The sequence below is a fragment of the Scomber japonicus genome, chromosome 22 (assembly GCF_027409825.1).
Source record: "Scomber japonicus isolate fScoJap1 chromosome 22, fScoJap1.pri, whole genome shotgun sequence".
Lineage (NCBI taxonomy): Eukaryota > Metazoa > Chordata > Actinopteri > Scombriformes > Scombridae > Scomber > Scomber japonicus.
In genome coordinates this window covers 17418381-17442719 of record NC_070599.1, presented here as the reverse complement: position 1 = coordinate 17442719, position 24339 = coordinate 17418381, and positions in this window count along the sequence as shown.

The window sequence follows — 24339 nt, the reverse complement described above, 5'->3', positions numbered from 1 at the left end:
GGACAGAGCAATGAAAGGGTTGGGAGGGGCAGATATGGCTTCCTTGAGAGGAAAACCCATTTAAAGTGGCTTATCACATACAAAAAAAAAAAAAATTGCAATGTTTTACTTTGTGTGTGCATTGTGGACAGAGTGTGGTCTCTCTCACATACACACACCAAGTCATATGGCTCTTAGCCAGTCTCTCAAGACACCATATTGAAGCACAGCAAGAGTGTGTTACTGACCCCCATAGTGAGAGAGAAGGATGACAGGATGGTTACCGGAATATGCACTGAGTATCCTGTGTCCTAAATGGACATGAAAAAGCTCAGTGCATCTTCCTCATGAATCATCCTCTTAATTCTCCTCTCTGCTTATTTAACTGGGTGGAATTATCCCTCCTTCTTCTCTATTTTTCCTTCAGATCTATCATCAGTGTATCACTCCTTTTCTCACAGGAGCTGTGGAGAGGGTCTCTGATTGGTTGAGGTGACAGGAGGGTGGAGCTTTCTCGCTTCAGTGTCGCACTGACAGACCCCAAGATTAAATAATAGCTGCATGTCAGTGCTTGTGTGTGTAAGTGTGATTGTTAAGATGACTATTATGACTGTGTATTTGTGTGTGTGTGTGTGTGTGTGTGCCTGACGAGGCTACGTTCACACATTAGAACATGCCTCAACCGTGTATGATGAGCCCAGTTATTTTTAATTTGCGTGAACCAACACGCGCTTTTCTTGCTATGAGTCAAGTATAATTTAATTAACATTAATACTGTCTGTGTACTTATAAATTGTTTACTGATTGAAGAAAGATAAATTCTAACATTTTGAAAATGTTTAGTATTTGATTGATAATTAGTATTTTATAACTTTAAACACATATTACCACATTGTAATACGCAATTTTACTGTCAAAACTACGACAATGACAAAGAAGCTGCAGTCTACACGCTGCGTCCTTAATCCAGGTTATTTGGGGACAACTTGGGTAAGACATGACTACAAGCAATATTTGCAAACCTTCAGTACATAACTGAGCACAAAAAGGCGAATAATTATTTAAACCAATATATTAGCATTGGTATCCCCACCCCCACGTATTTATATTGTGTAACTCATGTAGCAAAGAAAACATAAAAGTTTCTCCCATGTCATCTTTCTCCATCTCCATCCTCCCACCATACAACCAGCAGTAGATTCAGCCATCCACTACTCTGAGCCTAAGTTGTGTCATCATATCAGTTGTAAAAAGTAAAATAAAAAAAGGACAAAAAAAATCACATAAGAGGAAAAAAAAGTGAAAAAAAAAATTGAATACAAACGTAATCGTCATGAAGTTAGCACTGACCCTCTTTGCCTTGCCACCCTTTATCCCCTCAAACTCTCCCTAAATCCCATTCATGAATCTGTCTGCAACCCTGGGCAAGACCCCACACCTTCCATTTGAAACCTGCACACCCTCCACTAACCTTTGACCTTTCCTGTCCCAGGCCCCACCCACCCCCCCCCCCCCCGCCCGCCCGCCCATCTCTTGCATGCGCCACAGAGCCTTGCTGCACTGCTTTTATTATTCCATTTGAAGCTTGTTGGACCAACCCTAGACCCCGCCCCGACTCTGATGTCATCTGGGCAGTGTGACGCTGCCTCTGTAGTGTCACAGGACAGATTAGTGTCTGGCTGCAAGAATGACATATGGTTGTGTGAGTATGGATGTTATTGCAGAAGACTGAAAGAGAGAGGGAAAGTGTGTGTGTGTTCAGAGTTGGTGAAGAACGTAGGTTACACTCACCAACTGCGGCGCTGCCTGGATGACATCTCGCCTGCCAGCCAACCAACTGTAGAATGCAAAAGCAATGCAAGTGTGGCATGCCTCTGTACCCGGTGTGTGTACGGTGCCTGCCCTGGAAAAGTGTAGAAAAAAAATTAACTGATATACATATTCTATATATAAATATATATAAAAAGAAAATAAGCTTCTTTTTTTAGATGAACATATAAAAGAAATGCGTGTTTCTTTGTTTGGAAAAAAAAAAGAAAAATTGTACAATTTGCATGAAATGTGTCTTTGAATGCAAATATAACTTTTAGGGGAGAAACTCCTAGCACATGGCATACAGTGGAACCATAGACTTGTAATTTTTTTATAATTTCTTTACTTTATTTTAAATTAACTCGAGTGTAAGCGAGGCAAGGATGTGAAATGAAGAACAGCCACTAGCCAGTGCTCATAAATCTTTGTTGTTTTAGAAGTTGTGTCCCATTCTAGCAGGAATGAAAGTGGCTATTACTATTCAAATTTTTTTGGACACTAGCTGGTGGACAAAATAGTTAGTTTCCCTCCTTGATCACTGTGGAAGAGTCGGCTTATGACTACTAAGTGTCGTAGCTCTTCTTCTATTAAGCCAGCTCATGGTAAGGATCCCAAACACTTGTCAGGAATAAAATCATCAATGGGCATTTCAACAAAATGATGCAAAGGAAAACATTTTCCCTGCAGTACATATAAATATTGCAGTTAACGTGATTGAACCTCAACCTGTGTCAGCTAAATGCCTAAAAGTATACACTACGTACCTGTTTTCTTTTGGATCTAACTTTGGATTATACTTGCCACAATCATCTTTTTTTTTAAGTTTTAGGGATCTACATAATAATCCCCACAATGGATAAAAGTTGACTTTAGCTACTTGAAGCTGTTGAGATGCATATGTACCTCCCTCCCTGTTCAAACCATGTGAAATGTGATGTGCTTAGAGAACGGTGAGCAACTGACACGTTCCTCGTCTTTTAAATTAGAGCCAACCCAAGATTTCCCTATGAAATCCTACAACGTAAAAAGGGAGCCGCAATGGCTCAGAAAGCGTCAGACAGTATTGTTTTCAAAAAGACATAAGATGTTTTCATCGGGCCAGCATGTGGAGGATGCTTCAAACCTCCTTGATGATTCTGCTTTGAACTCAGTTGATGCTGAAGAGAAGGACCAGACCTGTATTTTGTAACGTGTCTGAAGCAACAGCTACCACTGACCTACTTTGAGGCAGAATACTAAAAACTACACAAGGCACAAAATTATAGAGCAGGATACAACATCCAAACTACATTAAACATAAATCACTGTATAGAGCAGACTATTAACCATCTTTACTTCACCTAAAGTCAAATTTGATAACAGTTGTGAAACGTAGTTGCCAGTCGTGCTGAGGCTTCAGATGTCCTCACTTCGTTAAAACAACACAGGCATCAAAATTTGGTGTGTTGTGTATGTACTGTATAAACTTGGCTAAGATCTGAAGGTTGAAAATGAGACGTGGGCTTTGCTGAGGTGGGTTGCAAAATAAACTGTGGTCTGGATCCTGTGGAAGAATGTGAAAAATGTAAATTCTGAGCCATTTCTGCTGCTGCCAATCTCAGTTTTTGCCTGATGAAATTTAAAACACTCCATGTATTTTGGGAGAAATGATTACCCCATGCTGGTACTGGAAGAAGGTAATATCATTCAAAACGCCTTTGCCAAGGCCTTATGAACTGGAATCAAATGCGGGAGTTAAAATAGCTTGTGGACTGCATGGCTTAAGGTAGTTAAAAGGGTGATTTTGAATTGTAAAGATGAAGTGCACTGACTATAACGCATTAATTTGTTGTCTGGGTAATGTCTGTTTTCTACTTCATGTGAATGTTACGCCCTGTGAAGTCTCACCTCCCGTTTAAAACTGCTAATGCATACTTAAATGTTAGAATGTAGAAATGTATGCAACTTCCACCAGGGTGTAAATTTAGTTACAAACCATTCCTCTGAAATGTTCTGCTGATGTACAATCCAAAATCAATCTCACACTTTTTTCTATTTGGTTTTCTGTGATTTGTTTGACTGTGAGGGTGCTTTCCTATTGGTTGAGGTTTGAGAAGGTGTGCTGCATAAAGGCCTCTCCTGCTGGGGAAGGCTCTTTTAGTTTAGAGTGCTTTAGAACCCAAAAAATGATCATCTGATGCTCTCTGATGGCAGACACAAAGGCACAAACTAAGACTACTAAAGCCAAAGCTTCAACTTCAGAAGTTTTTAAATCCTAAAATGTGGCCACATTCAGTTCTGACCATTAAAATAACTAAATAGTAAAAACATTTCTGTATTTCTCATGATCAGTATTCCATTCAGTTTATCTACTGGTGAAGGAGCATAGAATTCAAAACCTGCACAAATGTACAGATCCTGTGGGTGTGTTGTGTTACTCAGATGGTGTGTGTCAATGCTCAACAGCCTTGGGGGCGAGCACTCGCAGGCATGAATGTAAACTGCCAACATTTAAGGTCTTAGAAAGATTTTTATGTTTTAAATCTTTCCTAGTTGGTTTTTTTTTTTTTACGTTATGAATGAGACGAACAGTGAAAAAAAGGTGAAAAGCAGCTATTGGTTCTTTCATTAAGTGACTAAATCAATACATTAGATGTTAGACATTTTGTGTGATTGTAAATAGCTGTATCTCCATCTATTGCCGATTATTTACTGCAACCTGTCATTTTTGCTAGTTTTAACCAATCCTGATGGAGTTAATTTTTGTCTGAAGATGGCTGTCGCCTGGATCGTTCCACCTAATGAGGAGTGCGAGGGTTGAGGGAGGAATGTGGCATATTTGCAGTTAAAAGGGGGATGTGTTGGGGCAGTGGGAGGAGCTCTGCAGCAACATAGCTCCACAGCATGGACTCCCTCTCTCTCTCCACCTCTGGTGAGGATTTTGCTCCGCTGTGGCTAATACAGAAGGACTCACTCTGGACTGAGGCCACAGGTGCCAAGAACACATAAGCACTTGTAGCACAACTGTGTCTTGTTTTGCTATTACGGTACAGGTAGTTTTGATTTTTTACATTTCCTATGAAAAATATGGATAAAGTTTATCTTTCTCCTGTAATACCAACTGTATGTATCATAAGCATATATACAAGAGATGACGATACCATAATGTGTAATTCGTACTATGACCCATGGCTATTTTTTTGAGGTGGAAATTTGCCAAAGGTGACAGTAATTGCTGCATTTTTATTCCTTATGTGGCTATATTTTGTTCAACACAATCCTGTACTTGGTATTATTTGGAAAAAAATCCTGCCCATGTGCCATCTAATCAAGCAATAAATACAAAGAAACAGACAAAACTACAAAACAAATTACACACTATCAAGAAGGATTTTATTATAAACATGAAATGCTGCATTGATGTTATATCCCTTATACTGTATCAATTAGTGGCAGTGATGCCATCACAGTACTGGCATTGCAACGTTACCACTCATAGAGAAGCCTGAGGGGGTGATTGATTGTAAAATGTTTCTGTTTTTTGTATTTTTCTTTACAAAGAGGTGTCAAAGATGTGTTTTTTTAAAACTCGAAGTGGAAGTACACAGGTGTACCTCTACATATTTGTACAGATGTCAATAGGAAATGGGAGAAATGACAAGAGGGGGATAATGGATGCTATAGAATGAGCAAGTTCAAGCAGACAGGAAAAAGATGGCGCAGCCACGCTCTGAAAGTGGTTCCTAGTGTAAGTCTCTTAACTGAGCTTCTATTTAACCACAAAGACTTCCGGTTAAATGAGACGTGCACTGCATCTCCACTACCACTGCTCTGTCAGTACAATTGAAAATAATCAATTAAAAACATGCTGCAGCTGCCAGAATCAACTCTCAACCTTGTTGAATTTTCTTACAAGTGAGATTCAAAGTCTTTTTTTGAATCTGTAAGTTAGTAACTGTAAAGTTGTAAAGTATATTTACTGTAAATAGCATCTGGGGGTCATTTTTACTCCTTTTGTAACAGAAACTGTGGATTTAAAATATATAAAATTATATTTTAAAGATATTTACAGCACTAATAAAGAGATTCTATAGTAATGCAGGTGTCCTCATCTGTATTACCTCACAACAATCCCGTACTGACTTACAACCACTTTCAGGGACTACAGCGCTCGTCATCACAGCCCTGGTGTCTCTGGCCCTCACTGACGGGTTCAGACACAGCCTTCCTTGTCCTGTCTGTCTGCTTGAACTCTCAAGCTGTCAGAGAGAGTCTCTCACTGCAACAGCAGCAGCTCTGTTAGCTTATAGCTCACACCAGCCATGGCCATGAATATCAGTGGTTCTGGACTGAGCTACCTAGCTAGCAAGCTGCTACGATGCAATGGGCTCTCTCTGCCCTGCAGCCCTGTCATGGCTGTTGTCTGTTGCCAGGAGACCGACCCGCACAAAGCACAGCAGGGGATTGATATGCAGCCACACTGTGGGGAGGCAGGCAGGTCAACCAGCCGGCCATGATAGAGGAGAGGAAGGAGGGATTGATGGATAGATGGAGATGAGATGGATGGGCTTAGGGGGAAGGGAGTTAAATTATAACTGAGGGAACTTTGTAATAGGGGGTTAGGGGACTTGTAGGGGAAGGAGGGGGTGCTTTGGCTACAGTGAGGAATTTGAGAGAAGGGAGGCCTCATCTAGGGGAGGAGTGAATAAATACTGCTCGGGGCTCATTGGGTTAGAAAGGTGACAGGAAGGAATGTGAATGAAAATGAGGAATAGCAGGGTCAAAATTAAAAAAAAAAAAAAAAAAAAAAAGGGATGATGTTGGCTTTGATTCTCGTGTACAGTACGGAGGCCAGGCATTGTGTGGTAATTTAGCAGATCTATTGATCAGGCGCCGTCTCCCAGTGCTTAAGATGAAGAAGAATGTCAGAGATGGAGTCTGGAGACTGTAAAATAGTTCAGGCGCTGTTGGTTCACCCAGTCTGCCCCAACCTCAGTGAGACTGCAGTGAAACCTGATTTTTATTGCGGTCTATTAGCTTTCAGTTCCCTTTCTGCCATTCCTTTGGAAGAGTGCTGCATTACGACACCGGGATTACTACTATTATTGTGATTATTAACCCTTTCTTTTATACTGACAACAAAAGGAACTGTATAGATGTAAAGATGGGATTTCCTGCATTATGATGACTATGATTGAAACATGGATGTACATATATTGTATCAATTAAACATGACGATGCATTAAGCTTTTATATGTTGCCATAGTAAACAGTTTTTTCCCCCCTTAGTGAACAAGAGGGCAGGGACGGGAGGGGAAATGACGCACACTGAGAACACTGAGAGATAAACATTAGATCCAAAGAGATATAAGTGTCGGTAATCACACTGTGAGGATATGTGCCGCAGGGTGTACTTACACATCTCATGGTCGCCATGGTAGCTAGGGGAAGCTCATGCTGTTGCCCATGACAACTGGAGTCTTCCCGGGGACCGGCAGGCCTCGGCTCCTGATAATGGCACAGGTCATTAAAGCCAAGGCATCACTCATGAGCATACTCATAACCTAGTTCACCTCTTCAAAATGATATTAACGTCCAAAATATATAAGGGAGGTCAATGAATATCTGTCCTGCATTTGCATTGTAATTCAATTTAGTGAAGCAGAAGAGAGCTTTCATAGCATAATAATTATCCCATTCGTCACATGAGTGTTGCAAGACCATTTTCACAGCTAAAATAAACAAAAATGAAAATGTTTCCACTGACTGTTGAGCAAAGGTACAGTGCCAGCATGCTGTTGCACCCTGCACAATGGCTACAGCTGAACAGTGCACAAAGGAATTTGTTAAACACCACAAAACAGTTTTATTGGTATTTGTTTTACCTACATACCTACTTTGAACACCCCTACTCCAAAAGTGCAGAGTACTCTCTAGAATTTAAACACACCGGTCTCACGCTCCCCTCTCAAAGGGGGGAAGGCCGCGCACCCTTAAACCACAGAACAATGAGAGAATAGAGGGCCAGATTTCCATAACACTGTCCATTGCTCTGGCTCTGAACTGCTCATACTGACCTGGTGAGAAAAGCTTCCCTCACATCAGCATTGTCACACACACACACACACACACACACACACACACACACACACACACACATATGGAGAGCACATTCCTGTCAGTGGGTTCAACAGGCAACGTGAAGGTTCATTCCACTGGAAAAGAAAAGAAACTAGAGGAATGTAAATACATGTCAAGACAGCTCCTGGATATGCCGCATGCCACCTTAGTGACGACTTAAAAAGTGACAACTCCTACAATTAGCAGCCAACATGAGGTGACATTTTAAATAGGTAATGGGGGTGAGGCTTCGCTTAAAATGCCACAAGAGGTACGGTTATGCCTAGACGCATTTTGTAGACTTAAAGGGACATAATTGGAAGACAGCATAAAAGGGGCAAAAAAGGGTCTTATTGTGACTGCCAGAGACAAGGAAACTCGGTCAGTGTGCCTGGAAGTCTGCGACTGTGTGTACGTGCATTCATGGAGGCTGGAGTGGATAAAAGGTGTGGGCGTGTGTGTTTCTGAAGTGTGTGAAGGCTCGGGAACGAGCATTTGTGGAATGTGTGTGTGACAGAGGCACGAACAAGACAAAGGGGAGAGTGGGCTAGAGCCAAGTGAGCGGATAAAAGATGAGCTTGGAGGGAGAGAGCGAGGTGCTGGATGTTTCGCGGTTGAGCAAAATTAGATCATCTGCTTTGAATCAGCTGAATGTAACCAATACATGGGTGAAGTTTATTAGAGAAAGCATCCTTCAAAATAACATGGTTTCATGTGATTATAATAACAGGACACAAGCTTAATACTACAGACTTCTTTTTTTTTTTTTAATTCCTTTTTCTTGCCATTTTTCTCTTAAATTGCTCATCAACAATTAATTGAGATATATTACCATGAAACTGGTGTAATTTCTAACATTGTGGTGTTGAGATTTAAGGATGAAATGCTGGATTCACGCCTGTGTTAATAAGAGCATAATCCCTACAATTAATTTAGAATTAATTCCTAGTGTTCATAGAAAAAACCTGCACAAAGAAATGAAAATGAGTTAAAGAGGTCACTGGGTTTATCAAGTGGAAGCTCACACAATTATTTATTTATTATTTGCTTTATTCAGCACGAACAAAGCATATAACAATAAATACAAGAAGAACATATTTTATGTGTACAGTAGCTTAGCGCCTACCAACAGACTGTTAGGATGGCTTTAAAAAAAAAAAAAGATAAAATCATACTAACAACCAATTTTATGAACCAATAAATACCAAGCACTATCTCAAACATGTAGCTTCACCATGGCAACGAGGCAGAGAAAACAGCGTTGGTCTTAACAAGATAGTGTGAAAATAGAGGAGGAGAGAAGGAGGACAAGGAATCTATTTTTTTTTGTTTTTGCAGGATGGAGAGAGAGAGGGAGAGAGAGAGAGAGAGAAAGAGAGAGAGAGAGAGAGAGAGAGAGAGAGAGAGAGAGAGAGGGAGAGAGAGAACTGGTGTGATCCAGTCTGTGGCTCCTGCCGTTGCCCCCGGATACGGATGGAGTGAAAGCAAGAACTGGGAGCTGCGAGGAGCTGCAGCTGCCTGGTTTCCATAGTAATGTGGATGCAGGACAAGTGAAGAGAGAGACAGACTGATTGAAACAGAGAGATAAATTGAACAAGAAACTCAGGAAGGCAGAAAGATGAGAACATACCAACAGGGAGCAGAGAAAATGTCCACAGCGGTAAAAGTAAAAGTATATTCAGTACAGGGGTGTGGTGGCTGAGGTGGAAAGAATAAAAAAAAGAGACAGAGGGAGTCAAAGGGAGGGAGGAGGAGATGTTGGAGGGATGTTAAGCTCAGACATGGATCCCCAGGACTTGCCACAGGAGACTGCCACCTTCAGGGGGACCTGGTAAACACACACACACACACACACAGAGAAGAAAGGAAAAGGGTGGCAGTCTGCTGGTATACATGTGTAGCTGTGACCAGCATCGATTTTCATTACTCACCTAACTGTTGCCTAACACACAGTTAATGATGGCTTGATATCACTAATCCCTTTCCTTGGAGGCATTATATTTGCCATTAGAAGGTATTTTAATCCAACGTTTGAAACACTTTTACACAGTAGAGGGATCTGCAATATACCTGCTGTACTTTAGAAATGTGTGTTTGATCACAACACGAACATATAAAGGTGAAACCAGGCACCACAAATACACTATGTGCATATTTCTTGGCCATGTTCTTATCCAAGCAAAAAATAAATAAATCATCAACGTTGTGTCTATCATTAAACAAACGGTGTAATATCGACACCATCATATCACTGAATGGTTTTAATTGCAGGTTTGATTCACTCACTTTGAGATGAACTCCGAGAAGGTCGATGTGCTGAAGGGACTCCATGGTGCTCTTCACCAGAGCTGCACACACAAATATTAACATAAATTCACAAAAACATACTTCGATGTCCAAAGCAACGCAGTACAATAATAATAATAATGATGTATTATATGCAATATAATATAATATACAATAATTATAATAATAATATTAACTTAGACTTATAAAGCTCCTTCTCTGACACTCAAGGACTCTTGACATAGCGGGCAAAGGTAAAACTGTATAACACAATGTAATACAGTATTATACAAATGGTGCATAAGTAGAGTGTGTTAGTGTTTTTTGATAAAAGTTAAATATTTGATAACTGAGTGTTAATATTCACCTGCGAACTGCTCCATCTGGGAGTCCTCCACTTCGTACAGAAGCTCATCATGAAGCTGGGCGATCAGCCTACAGTTACAAACACATCCAGAAAAACACAACACACCAGGGTGCAGCTGTTATTGATTATAATCAATTCATCTTTGGATTATGTTCTCAATTAAATCATTAGTCATTTGGTCTATAAAATGAAAAGCATTTATGACTGTGTCCCAAAGCCCAAACTGATGTCCTCAAATGCCTTCTTTGGTCAATCAATCAATCTTTATTTGTATAGCGCCAAATCACAACAAAGTTATATCAAGGCACTTTACACATAGAGCAGGTTCTAAACCGAACTCTTCAGGTTTCATTTTAAAGAGATCCAACATTCCCACATGAGCAACAGTGGCAAGAAAAAACTCCCTTTTAACAGGAAGAAACCTCAGAACCAGACTCAAAGTGGGAGAACATCTGCCTCGACCGGTTGGGGTGGAGAGGAGAGAGAAAGGGTAGGAGAGAAGCACAATGAAAATCAACATTGAAGTATGGAGCTCCGGGACTGGACTCTGTCATCCGGACGTCTATTGTGAGACGAGAAAGCACAGACAACTCTGGGGAAGAAGTTTAGGTTATTGAATGCATTAATAGTACATGAATGTCAATGGATATAGATGGATAGAGAGAGAGAGAGAGAGAGAGAGAGGATCAGTGCATCATGGGAGTCCCCCGGCAGTCTAAGCCTATAGCAGCATAAACTAGGAGCTGGTCCAGGACAAGCCTGGCCGGCCCTAACTATTATCTTTATCAAAAAGCAAAGTTTTAAGCCTACTCTTAAATGTAGGGAGGGTGTCTGCCCCTCGGACCGAATCTGGAAGATGGTTCCATAGGAGAGGAGCCTGATAGCTGAAGGCTCTGCCTCCCACTCTACTTTTAGAGATACTAGGAACCACAAGCCTGCATGCTGGGAGCGCAGTGTTCTGGTAGGTACATAAGGTATTATAAGCTCTTTGAGATATGATGGAGCCTGATCATTGAGAGCTTTAAAAGAGAGGAGAAGGATTTTAAATTAAATTCTGAATTTTACGGGAAGCCAATGCAGTGAAGCCAAGATGGGAGTAATATGATCTCTCTTTCTAGCATGCAGCTGCATTCTGGACCAGCTGGAGAGTCTTTATCGACTTGTTAGGGCAGCCTGATAATAATCAATTACAATAATCTAGCCTAGAAGGAACAAATGCGTGGACTAGTTTTTCAGCGTCATTTTGAGACAGAATGTGCCTGATTTTAGCAATGTTACTTAGATGAAAGAAGGCATTCCTTGAAGTTTGTCTTATGTGGGAATTGAAGGACAAATCCTGATCAAATATAACTCCTAGGTTCCTTACAGTGGTGCTGGAGGCCAGAGTAATGCCATCCAGAGTAGTTATGTCATTAGATAATGTGTATCTAAGGTGTTTTGGGGCCAAGCACAATCCTGAGCAAAAGTCCACAAACTAAAGATATTCAGTTTATAATCACAGAGGAAGAAAAAAATAATCGCTGCCCCTCTGTAACACGCCATCCACTACTGATAATGTGACACTGGGTTGATCTTTATAGGCAAACCACCATGATGGCTCCAGTCCTCCCATTTATTTGCGGCCCGCTCTCTCAACATCCAAACATATCAAATGCTGGTGTATTCTGGCCGTTGCTTCAAGTGTGTTTACTCTAGCAGAATGTTTGGCGTGTAACAGCGGCAATCATTTGGGAACACTTCTCAACTCTACAAATTTAGCTGGCTGGTAAACAAGTGAATGTTGCTTATGTGTTTTGGCACGATAGACTCAATCAGTTTCCCGAGTATAAATAAAGCTTGTTTTGCAAGCATAGATTCAGAAGGACGTACAGAAGAGTTATGGTTTTACGATATTTAGTGGTCGCTACCTGGCAGAGATCGAATTAGAGGCTGAGACGAGGTTGAAGATTCTGATCATGGCCATCTTACAGAGATCAGCAGCCGAGCCTGTACATACACACACACACACACACACACACACAAACTCATGAACTCTACTCGTACACAAATGTTCAACCACAGGCGTGCTGTGAAAGGGTAGTCATAGTGATGATTGATGTTACCCTAAACGAGGTCTGCAGGTCAAACAATGTTAGCAAGCAAAACAGAGGAAGCTGATTTAATGATTGAGACGTAATGTCCACATATTTTTATTTACTCTAAAGTCACATTGTATTATAATGATTGCCTTTATGTGCAAAACTGTATTTTCTAGCTACTGCCCCTTCCTTTATGACCTAAGATTATGATATAGATCATTAATTTATGCATAAAAATAAACTAAAACACTAATTCAACGACTGAGCTCAGACTTAGAGATACAATGAGGAGCTCAGACATCCTATGGGGAGGTCAGAGAAGAGCCGCTGCTCCTTTATAGCTGAGGTTGGTTTTAGGCACCTGGTTAGGTGACCACCTGGAAGTGTTCCAACTGGTAGAAGACCTTGGGATCCCCCTGGAGGAGCTGGAGGGGGCGTTGCCAGGGTGAACAATGTCTGGTGCCATTGTGACCCAGATAAGTGGCAGAAAATGAAAGAATGGATGGACTAACTCAAAGGTTTTTGTTTGTTATGTCTACCTTTTCATATGTAGAGTTATTTGACTTCTTTTCTGATCTTTATATTTGGCTTGTTTCAGTTTTTCTGTTTCTACTGATGACAGGAGATGTTTCTTGTGATGATCATGAAGATACAAAGATGAGGAGAATCAGGACCTCTTTCTTAATGCATGTTTAATGCTGTCTCGGATCATCAGACAGCATGCAGAATAGATACAATTGTGATGATACTCAGCGACCGAGAGCGAACAGCATATATAGTCCTGCTGGTATGTCAGGTATTTCCCAAGAAGTAACATAAACAGAATATGATCTATGCATATGAGGCCCTGCCAATTATTCTTATCCGATGTGTCAGGAATTTTCCAGTAATCTTAGAAAGTCAGGCGCCAGAACATGATCACTGACCTTACTGTCTACCAAATAGGGAAGGAGACATGAAAAACATGAATGTGATTTATTTGTTGTTGCTTATTTTACTATTGCTGTCTAATGGAGATCCAAATAAAGAATGCCACCCTACCTTGGACCACAAAGTTGACAGCCTGCCTCTCAGCCTGCATGCGGATCCCCCAGTCTGGGGAGTCGATGTTGCGAAGGGTCCGCCGACGACCCATGATGGATAACACATAACCTTAACGAAAATAGATCATTCAAATTTTATAATTAACATCCACCATTCTGATCAGCCTGGTCCAGTGCTGTAGTTTACTCTGATGTAGAGATCACACTGAAAATGGAAGTGTGATAAAATAATTACTCTGTGATGTTTCTCCAAATCAAGGTGAGTATGTTTCCTCATGGTGAACCACAATAAGACACATTATATTATATATTCAAGTATTAGATTGTGCCACACTGTCTGAAAACAGGATGTTGCAACTAAAAATGGAAAAATTAAATATAATGTGACCTTCAGGAACTTATACGCCTACCTGTCCCTCTATGTTGGATACGACTGGATATGAATGAATGAATGAATGAGTGAATTTGCTTTTCTACAGTAGGTGTTGCATTCTGCTGAATTCAGGAATAAGTTATATTAGACACAGCGAGTGTTTTTTCTTTATACAGTAAGCACACAGAAAGCCAAAAGTATGGAAATATGTACATTTTTGCCCGATATTCTTCTGATATTTGCACTTTTCTTGGGAATGACTGTGAACATATATATCAGTCTTTGCTTGACTTGGAGATAACCTCTACCTCCACCTCAGCTGGTGATGACCTGTCACGACACTGATGCACTAAAAGCCAAATATCAAAGACGGAAAGAAGGATGATCAAAAACCAAGACCTTCCAAGTAAAAAGAAATCCCACAAGACAGACACAAGTTTGAGATGAGCAGAAAAACGGTTTCGGCCTCTTTTTCAGAACCGTCTCACTCCTTTCAGTCAAGTGCGTCATCTATAACGACATGCTGAGCAGAACTGAAGCTACAGTGTGATATACAGAGAACAGTTTCATGAAAAGTCATTTGTTGATACAGCATTATGGGTGATTATGGTAACAGCAGGCTTACACCCACACCCACACACACATACACACACACACAAGCATGCAAAACACAAACACTGGCCGGCAACCGCATGACACACAAAAAAACGCAAAGAGACACACATTCCCACTCCCGAATACATTCACGCCAAATGGAAGAAGGTAACACGAGAATGTGCGGTGACGTGGTCCACTCATATCACACAAGCGCACACACGTTATCACACGCAGGTATGTGGCACACACACACGAACGCGCTCACACACAGTGGCCCAGTACATTCCACCAGCTGGACAATGGACCGGGCTTTACAGCTAAATCCCTCTAGTATCCCTTACTATGAGGAAAGCCAACCAGGGCATGAAACCTGAATGACCCTCTTCCCAGAAAACACACACACACACACACACACACACACACATAGACTCACAAGCATACATACATAGGAAATGGGCGCACGACAGATAATGACATACACGAAAAACACCCTTCTACTCACTGTGAATTGACCCGTGACACACATGCATGTGACCTTTTTTTGCCAGGAATGTGACCTTTGTTCTGGGCCCCAGTGACAGGGATGTGCGGTCTACTTTGTGACAACACATCACACAAACGCAGTTTCTATACGGACAGGTATGACAGTAAATCACACTGGTATGTGTGTGTTTTTCATATCCCAAAAAGACGTTTCGCTTTCCAGTAAGTAACAAGGTGCTGTGAAGGCTTTTCAATCAGCCTGTTTTCAGGGTCAGTGGTGTGGAGGAAGTAGTACTGTACGTTTAATGACAGCGGCACTAAAAAGTAGGGCCGGACTATAATTCATGAGTCATATATCAACTTTCAGTGGTGATGATGTGATAATTTTATTTTATTCTATTCTATTCTATTTTATTCAAACAAACTAATAAAACAAGTATTTAAGGCTTCTTACTTCAACGATGTGGTCCTTACGGGATCACACAGTTTGCAGATCGACTTAATAAAACAGTTTTGGCTGGACTGAGTTGGAAAAAGGGTGATGTCATATATTTCCATGCACCAATCAAGATATTCAATATTTGAATAAAAATGACATCAAACCACACCCAAACTCATTGTTTTACACTGTGTCAGTCTTTTCTCCAAACACTGACTTTGTTTTTTTAATGCTATGGAGAAACACGTCTCAGGGACTTTAAGGTCTTTGCTTTACATATGTGATGAGTTTAGTCTGATTAATTGCACTGAACATCTGTTTGGTTATTTCCTAGGTAATTTGGCAATTTGCATTTTTTTGCCATAATATCAAGATGTCCTTATTTGGAGGAACAATTACATTGGTATTGTGATTTTGGCTTCAAAGCCCGACTTAACAATGAAATGAAACACTAGCACGAATGATTTTAAATTTTTTAGCCTATCTTGGTCTCCCTCTTGAAAAATTTGCGGGTAATCTCTTGTAAATACATCTGGCCTTAATTTAAAGTCTCTAAATGTTGAGGAAATAACCTTTCAGAGAAAAGGAGATGACTTTTCTTATCATCATGTGTTTGCAGCGTTAGAACTGAAGCAGCTGTGTAATGCCGCTATTTGTGCTGATGTGCTAATATCCATGACAAAGCATAATATGGCTAAACTACAATTTTTTAAATTAATGACAAGCCATTACCAGCTCCATTCCCAAAATAATATGCAGTTGAAATATCTATATATGTATTATATGTGCATGGAGAATGTGAATCAGCCAGGCTGTGTTAGCCCAGCGGGGGGGTTACATATCTATGCAGATGTAGGCTTCTCTGCATCTGCTGTGGCCTTCAGAAGATTTCATCTCTGTGATTCCCTGTTGTTCCTCAAAGAAAAATTCTTCTCTCCTCATCTTTTTGTATCAGGCAGTCTTTACAAGTGACAGTACAGCATTCATCCCAGGAGCATTAATGAAATGTTGTATGAAGAACAACAGGAAGGGCTTACCCAGAGAGGTGGTTTTTATCTTATTTTAATATCAAGGACAGAGTCTGTCAAGTAGAGTGTGGATCATTCAAAGAAGTGTGGCCATGGTAGCTATGGCTATGAGGTAATCTTTTGTAGTTTATATATTATAAACTATAAAAATATTCCCTTCCCCAGAGAGACACAAAAGGAGGAGATGTGGAAACTGTGAGTCAACTGGCTGAGGATGGAGTAAAATATGAGAAAAAGACAGACAGACAAACCGAGGGATCGCAAGACAGAGAGACAGGCAGAGAGTGTGGGATGAGCAGGGCAGATAAATCTCTGATGGGAGTATCACCATGGTGATGAGCTGAATAAAAGCCAACTGTTTGGCGCAACATCTCCCTGCCCCTGGGAAAGAGGAGGTTTCCACGGTAATCTACACGCAGCATTTTGGAAGAATGAGTCCATTACGCCGCTGTGATTAGGAAGCCGACACCACGGAAAAGGAAGTGATGAGCAGGGAAGTGGGGTGTTTCACTGGTGATAGGTTACTGTGGGTGATGGAGCACCTGTCTATGCATGACACTGGGTCAGTCGTCAGCGACACAGGCATCCGTGATCAAATCTGGCATGAAAATCATCTTCTGCCCTGACCTCATTCTTCATGTTTACTACGAAACGGGTTATTTTCCCACAGTTGTTGCACAAGTGAAAGTAATAAAGGACCTACTTCTCTCTGCAGCAACAGCGTGGAAGAGTGGGTGAAGTTGACATTGTGGCATTCACTGACACAACCGGCTCTTTCTTATGATTTCTACTAATTTGATTGGGGTGTAATTGGTTTACATCGAAACTAATTGGTTGATTCTCTAAATGTTTTTATGGACGGGAAAAGCAAACACAGGAGCATAGTAAGTTAGAAGGGGATAAGATACGGGGCCAGAGGCTGAAGTCTTAACGTCTGTGTGTTAAAGGTAGGGAGATACTGCTTTGCTGCACGCTGACCTCATCCCTCTGCCTGTCGACACGAGGCTCATGCACTATGTAGGATGAGGGTTAAAGTGCAGACTTCACAGTATTTTGTGTGAACGTGTTCAAGTCTCAGGTGTGCTGTGTTGGCAGTTCAGTACGAATATAAATAGCATGTCCCGTCTGAACCATCATGCCCCTTCACACCCCACTCCGCATCCAACTTGCCCCCCTTGAGTATTGACCCGATGCAGTTTGTCTCATTCCTGCCAGTGAAAGCCCATACACAAAGCCAAACACACAGAAAGAGAGGATTCCTGTATGTTTGCACGCCAAAGAAATTCAATATAGGTAGTGTGTGTCAAAAGTGCAAGACATAACCCATAACCCAGACACACACAAGTTTTTGTTTTATTTGTGGGGGTATTCTGCTGATCTAACGCTAATACCTAACTTCCTGTGCCTCAACTGTCACTCTAACCTCTAATCCTATAAATAAACATTTCACTACTGAGTTGACATGTGTCATATCTAAATACTTAATGAGCATTTGCACTATGGCAGACACACACACACACACACCTTGTTTGTGGCACTGCTGGATGGTCCTCTGGATGAAGACCTGGACTTCTCTGTAGGTCTGTAGGAAGCTGTCCTGGAACCGGCTCGCCTGGTCAGCACTCACCCCCAGGATCCCCGACAGACGCTCACGACCTGCAGCGAAACATTTATGACTCATTAACTGACTAACTCGTATTTAAAGTCAACATCCTCTAAAAAAATGTCATTGTTAATTCACCTGCTAAAGGAGGAAAGTTTCTTGATGCTCACTAGAAATCTGAGTTTAAGGCGTGTTCCTACGACCTGATGTGTGACATAACAACTATATTTGGGAGCTAAGTCTGGTCCAGTTTGCAATGAGGAAGAAGGAGGAGATGTACTTTTAAGGATTTTTAGGAGGAGTAATTGGACTTTTTTTTTTAAATAGATAAAAAAACATCAGACACATTATTATTCCAAGCAGGGTATATTATATTATTATATTATATTCTTATATATATTGAAACATGCCTGGAGGGGATGTTTAACTATGCAAGGTAATATTGGGGTGTGAGGGCAAAGTTACAAGGGCGACACAGCAGCTATGCAAATATAACCTAAGCATGGACTACTGTATAAGGTATAATAAGTATGATTTTTACCCACTAGGAGATAGAGATAGAAAAGTTGGCAAATATCTGCAGTATGTTAATATTGATGCTCTGTGATGATCTGCACTGCCAGCGACCAAACTACTGAGGACCTTGAGCTCACAAATGAACAACCCGGAGACTGAAAAGCAGTAAAGAACTTTAACATGATTGACTGAAGAGTAGCGAAAAGCGACGGCAAAGGCCAGAGGAAGAGGAGTGGGTTGAAAGGGGGAGAGGTGAAAAGAGGACAGACTGGACCAGAGGGTAAGATAAATAGAAAATAGAGCCAAGTGAAGGGTGAGAGATAGAAGAGGACAAGATAAAAGCAGAATGGGCAAGGATCAGGGCGAGACTGCAAGGTGTGTGTGTCTGTGTGTGTGTGTGTGTGTGTATGTGTATGTGTAAAGCCTATTTCTTGCCAGTTTTGTTGAGTTAAAGGTGCACAGTCGAACAGGAGGCTAGGAGGTTAGGAACAGATCGATGGAGGAGTGTAGAGGGAGAGCTAATGGGTGCCACTGTTATTGTGTGTGTGTGTGTGTGTGTATGTGTTTGTGGTTTTGAGCTCTGAGGGGTTAGTGTGATATGTGGTCGCGGATGAGTAATGTCATGCCAAACAGCCTGAGAGCTGGTAGGAGGGTCAGCAGGAGGAGACAGTAAGTTCTGTGGAGATTCGAAATCACCACAACCACACAAGAGGAACACACACACACACACACACACACACACACAAAGACTTTAGTGTTCTTTGTGCGTTGGGATAATGGAGCCATGCAGTATGATTAGTGCACTATGGGAAATTCAATCAAGGACATTTATGGATAAAATAACGGGTAATTATTTATGGTGAATCAAGTGAGTTTTATACTTCAAGTCAGACTTATTCCAAATATGAGTCAGAATGAATGATCCCTGAAAGTTGACTAAAGTAAGATTATTATCAGGAATACTGGTTTACATATTAAACATTTTGAAGTAAAAAAAAAAAAATTCTAATGGTGCCAACATGGGCTTCATTTTCGAAAAAAAATCCACCTTTTAGAAAACAGGGAGACATCTAAATTAATTCAAGATGGCACCTCAATGAGGCTGATTATGTGTCGGGCCAGAAGCCACTGATATGTCATTAGTGTATGAGTGTGTTCCTGTGTGTGTGAGTGAAGCCCCACATTCCTGCTGAATGAGGTCAGTTTAGGGAGTGACCTTTAGCCTTCGTTACAGATGCTCCCTGCACCTCTCTAGTACCCCTGTCAATCTTTCATTTGCCCTCTTTTAATCTCTTCTTCTTCTACTGCTGCTGCGACCCCTCACGTTAGATCTGCCCTCTTTGCTTTCTATTTCCTCTCTCTTTTATTTTGCCATTGTCCTTTTCTGATCCCGACTTATTGAAAAGTTTTTGTATATTTCAAAAGGGAAAAATTGTCCACTCAATTAAAGTCAAACTGTGAACAGGATGTAATAAGTGAAGTACTTTATGTTAAATTCTATGTATTCTTTTTTTTAGTCTTTATTTCCACACTGTACCTGTGTCTCACCTTCTTCCTGTTACATTTTTAACTCAACATCACCGCTTGGCCTTCTTACTTGCTGACCTATTTGTGTGTGTGTGTGTGTGTGTGTGTGCGTACGTGCGTGTATACGAGTCCGTAATGACACTCTGCCCCTCCTCCCTGGCCTGATTATTGTCTTGCCGGAGAAAGCTTCCTTTTAGTATTCGGTATCCATGGCAACGCATCCTTCCATGAAGAGCTGTCTGTCTATGCTGATCAGGAGCTCCTTCCCATTCCCTCTTCTGGTTTCCCCTCTCTCTCTCTCTCTCTCTTTCTCTCTTGCTCGCTCGGCCCCACCCGCTCCTCACTCTTCCCCTTTCCCCTACATTACTCTCTCTTCTCCACCACCACCCCCACCCACTTCTTTATTGCCTTCGGCCTACATTTTCTACATCTGCCTTGCGATTTCTCGCTCTGTCCCGCTCTTTTACATCTGCGTCCACACTCCATATTTTATTTGCATTTTTAGTGCTGACCTTTTTGCTTTGTGAACTGTCCCCGCATACATGTAGTGCCACCCCTCCACCCCCTCCACCCCCCCCTCTGTATGTCTCAGATGAATAGCTTTTACACATTTGCCTCATTCGCCATTATTGTTGAGGTTTATTGAGTTCTTTGGAACTGACTCATTCATTGTGTGAGTGACTGTGTTTGTGTGCCCTTGTTTGTTTTCTCCCGCTGAGCTGTGACCCCGGCTAAAGTAGAAAATACCACAGAACCCTCCATCATCAGCTTGAGAGCATCAGATATTGTCGGGCTCCTGAATGCATCCTAAGCATACTCGAGTCAAAGTAATAACCGCTGGCTCTGTTCCTTGCCTGTAGATTCTGATGCAAACCATGCGCTTTTGGGTCACTGATTGGTTAATCGAATCAAACATTTTCTGGTTGTGTCATGATGTTGTCTTCAGGGAGAACAGTAAATGTCCTGTTTTGATAATATATCTCGTCTAGGTCACACAGCGAGCGGCAAGCACATGAAACTTGACAAATTCACAGGGGCAGAATGGGTGTTTTCTGTTTCTGCTTCAATAAAAACAACATACACTAAGTGATGTGTTTAATTACATTACAGCAAATAAGGATAAAGTTATTTTCTGACTCAAACATTTATACTTATTGAGGTTTAAATGTTGTTAGGGTACTACAAAAAAAATGGTGAGAAATGATAACTGGTGCAATCTATTTAGCTGTGCACCACAAGTTTAGCACATGTGTAGGCAACTGATCATTCACATTTATAGTAATTTCACGCTCTGAGTGGAATGAGCCAGAAATTCTTTCACTACGCTGACCTACAAAGCCAAAAGAGCAGCGCCTTTCTGAGTACTGTAACAGAGATAAATGACTGATCTCAGCTTCAACCCAACGTGTTGGCACAGACACGGACTCTGAATCATTATAACCCCTGCATGCTATCCTATAATATGCTTATTGTGAGCATGTGTCTCCTGTGGCCATATGGTACCCCCCCCCACCCCCTCCTCTTCTTTACTTTGGCTCAAACATGTAAAATACAGTTAAACACAAGCAGATGCCTCAAGTTTTAAAAAGCGGCAAAAATGTTTCTGTGCATGAAATACACTTTTAGGTAAACAGATATGCTCAAAGCGTGACATGTGAGCAAGCTCATTGTTTTGGCTTATTTCATCAAAAACATCTGGATCTGGAAGAGAAGACAAGTTGAAATCAAACCCCCAACAAACACACACACACACGCCCAAAGGTTTATAGTAATGAGCTTTACATGTATAGCTGAAGCCATTCATGTTACTTCTTTTAATGAATTATGATGGATTATTCATATTTTGACCACTTTGCTGTAGTCTGATATAATAGCAGTTTTGACAACAGGCTATAATATTGTCAAAACTGTTGTCATACCACGTTACAGGCATTTGGAGATCAGGTATTTACCAGAAACTGCTATAATGCGTTGTGTTAGCCTATGGAAAAAAAGCTGCAAGTCTACGTAAGGATTTAAAGAGGCCACTGGCAATAAAACCTGATGAAGAGTGCAGATCGACTATAAAACTTCCCCTTCATCACATACTTAAAAGCACAAAAGCACAAGTAAACACGCACACGTATATCAACATAAATAAACATCCAATTCTTACGGCCCCCTGCTGGCTCAGATATCTACCATATGTCCACTCCAAAGCAAACAAACACATATATTTGTGTAGTCTCCTGTGACACTGAAGCGTATCATTTTGGTCATGTGTGCCAGTGCGTGTTCACAAGAATGCCGTAAATAGGTCACAAGTGACACGGACGAGCTTCTCTATGGACCACAAGTGTGCAGTATACATTAATCTTCCCCTCACTCTTTTTCCTCTCTATTCTATTTCTTCTGTTGCCCCCTCCGCGCTACACCCACATCTCCGTCCGTCTTGTGCAACCAGGAATCTGAGAGCAAGAGCAGGGAGTTTCTGGCACTAGTTCACCTGCTTCTGAGGTGAATGGAGAAGGGAAAAACTATTGAAAAGCTCAAAACTCCAGCAACACTACAAGCAAGCTGAAGCGTGCTGGTCTAACAGAAAAGTGTTGATGGAGTTTTGAGCTGTTTGTGTGATCCACAGTTTGAAAGAAACACATTGAAACCGGTAGTTTTATGTACAGATAACCTCTTTGGATGAAATGATGACATCCTTGTGCTACTGTGATCTCTGCCCTCTTTGTTTGGTCTCTCTCTCTCTCTCTCTCTCTCTCTCTCTGGGGTGTGTTTTATCTCTAAATGATCATGGATGCTAACTGCTATCCTCTTAACAAAATCATCCACTTATAGGCCTCCCCGAAACCTGCTGCTAAAATGACACTTAAACCCACTGTTTTATCATTTTGAAACAATACAGGTCACCAATCATTCATCATCCACTCACCTGCCCCGTAAACGACAGAGTACACGATGCGCTTGGCATGTTCTCGTTCCTCAGAAGTCACGTCGCCCTCACTCACCCCTTTCCTGAGTGACACAGATATAGAGAGAGATATAAAGTGTGTTTCGACTGCTTAAATACAATGCATAGGATTTTATTATACATTTTATTAGAACCATGTGGTGTGCGAAGTGAAGGTTTTGTTTCAAACTGTACAAAATGTGACCGTGTTTTCTAAAGGGAGTCATGTAACCTAAAGGACGGGTTCATAGATTTTCAAGTTTGTCCTAAAACAACAGACAGGCGCCCAAACAAACACTCACATATATTTTTCTTGCCGTAATCATTCCTCCCGTTCATACTTGACCATTAGAAGATCCCTTAAATGTAAGTGATGGCTGCCAAAATCCACAAGCCTTCTTCTTCTGTGCAAATAAATGTAGTTAAAAGTTCATGTGAAGCTACTATAAAGCTTCAGCTGTCAAAATTAGTCAAATCAAGCCAATATCTTTTAAAGTTTCTGTCTTTTTTAGCGCCAAAGTCCTTTTTGTCGGATACTTCCACTGCAGCTGAACAGAAAAACACAGTCAGCTAAGACATAAGGAGGGAATCATTTACTAATGTCGGTTGAAGCCTCAAATGATCTTCAGATAACATATAAATGCATTTTTGCACAAAACTTTTGGATTTTGTCCCCGTCATTAATATTATAATTGCATTTGGCTGGGATCTTCTAATGGTGGGTATGAACAGAAGGAGTTATTACAGTAAGGAAAACATGTACTAATATATGTAATACTATACAAATATAATGACCTTCAGTTTGTTTTTCGACCAAAATAGAAATACAAAACTGTAGAAAAGAACACTTTATTGGTCAGTGTGGTTTCTTGTGTATGAATGCGGTCTTTTCTACATGTTTATTTAACTTTGATTGTTGTCTGGTGGGAATTTCAAAAAAGAGATGAATGAGGAGGTGAATCAAAACAAATAAAAAAGAGGGAACAATGGCAAAGGGAAAAGGCTGAAGTTAACAAAGTGGGACAGTCAGAGAGGGAGAAAGGGGGGGAGAAAAAAAATTAAAAAAAGGAAAAACGCAGCACTTAGGTTGTCATAAGGTCAGAAAGAAGAGAAGGGATGGGAGATGTGGAGGTAAAAGGCACATAAAATATAGAAAGACAGAAAAGGACAG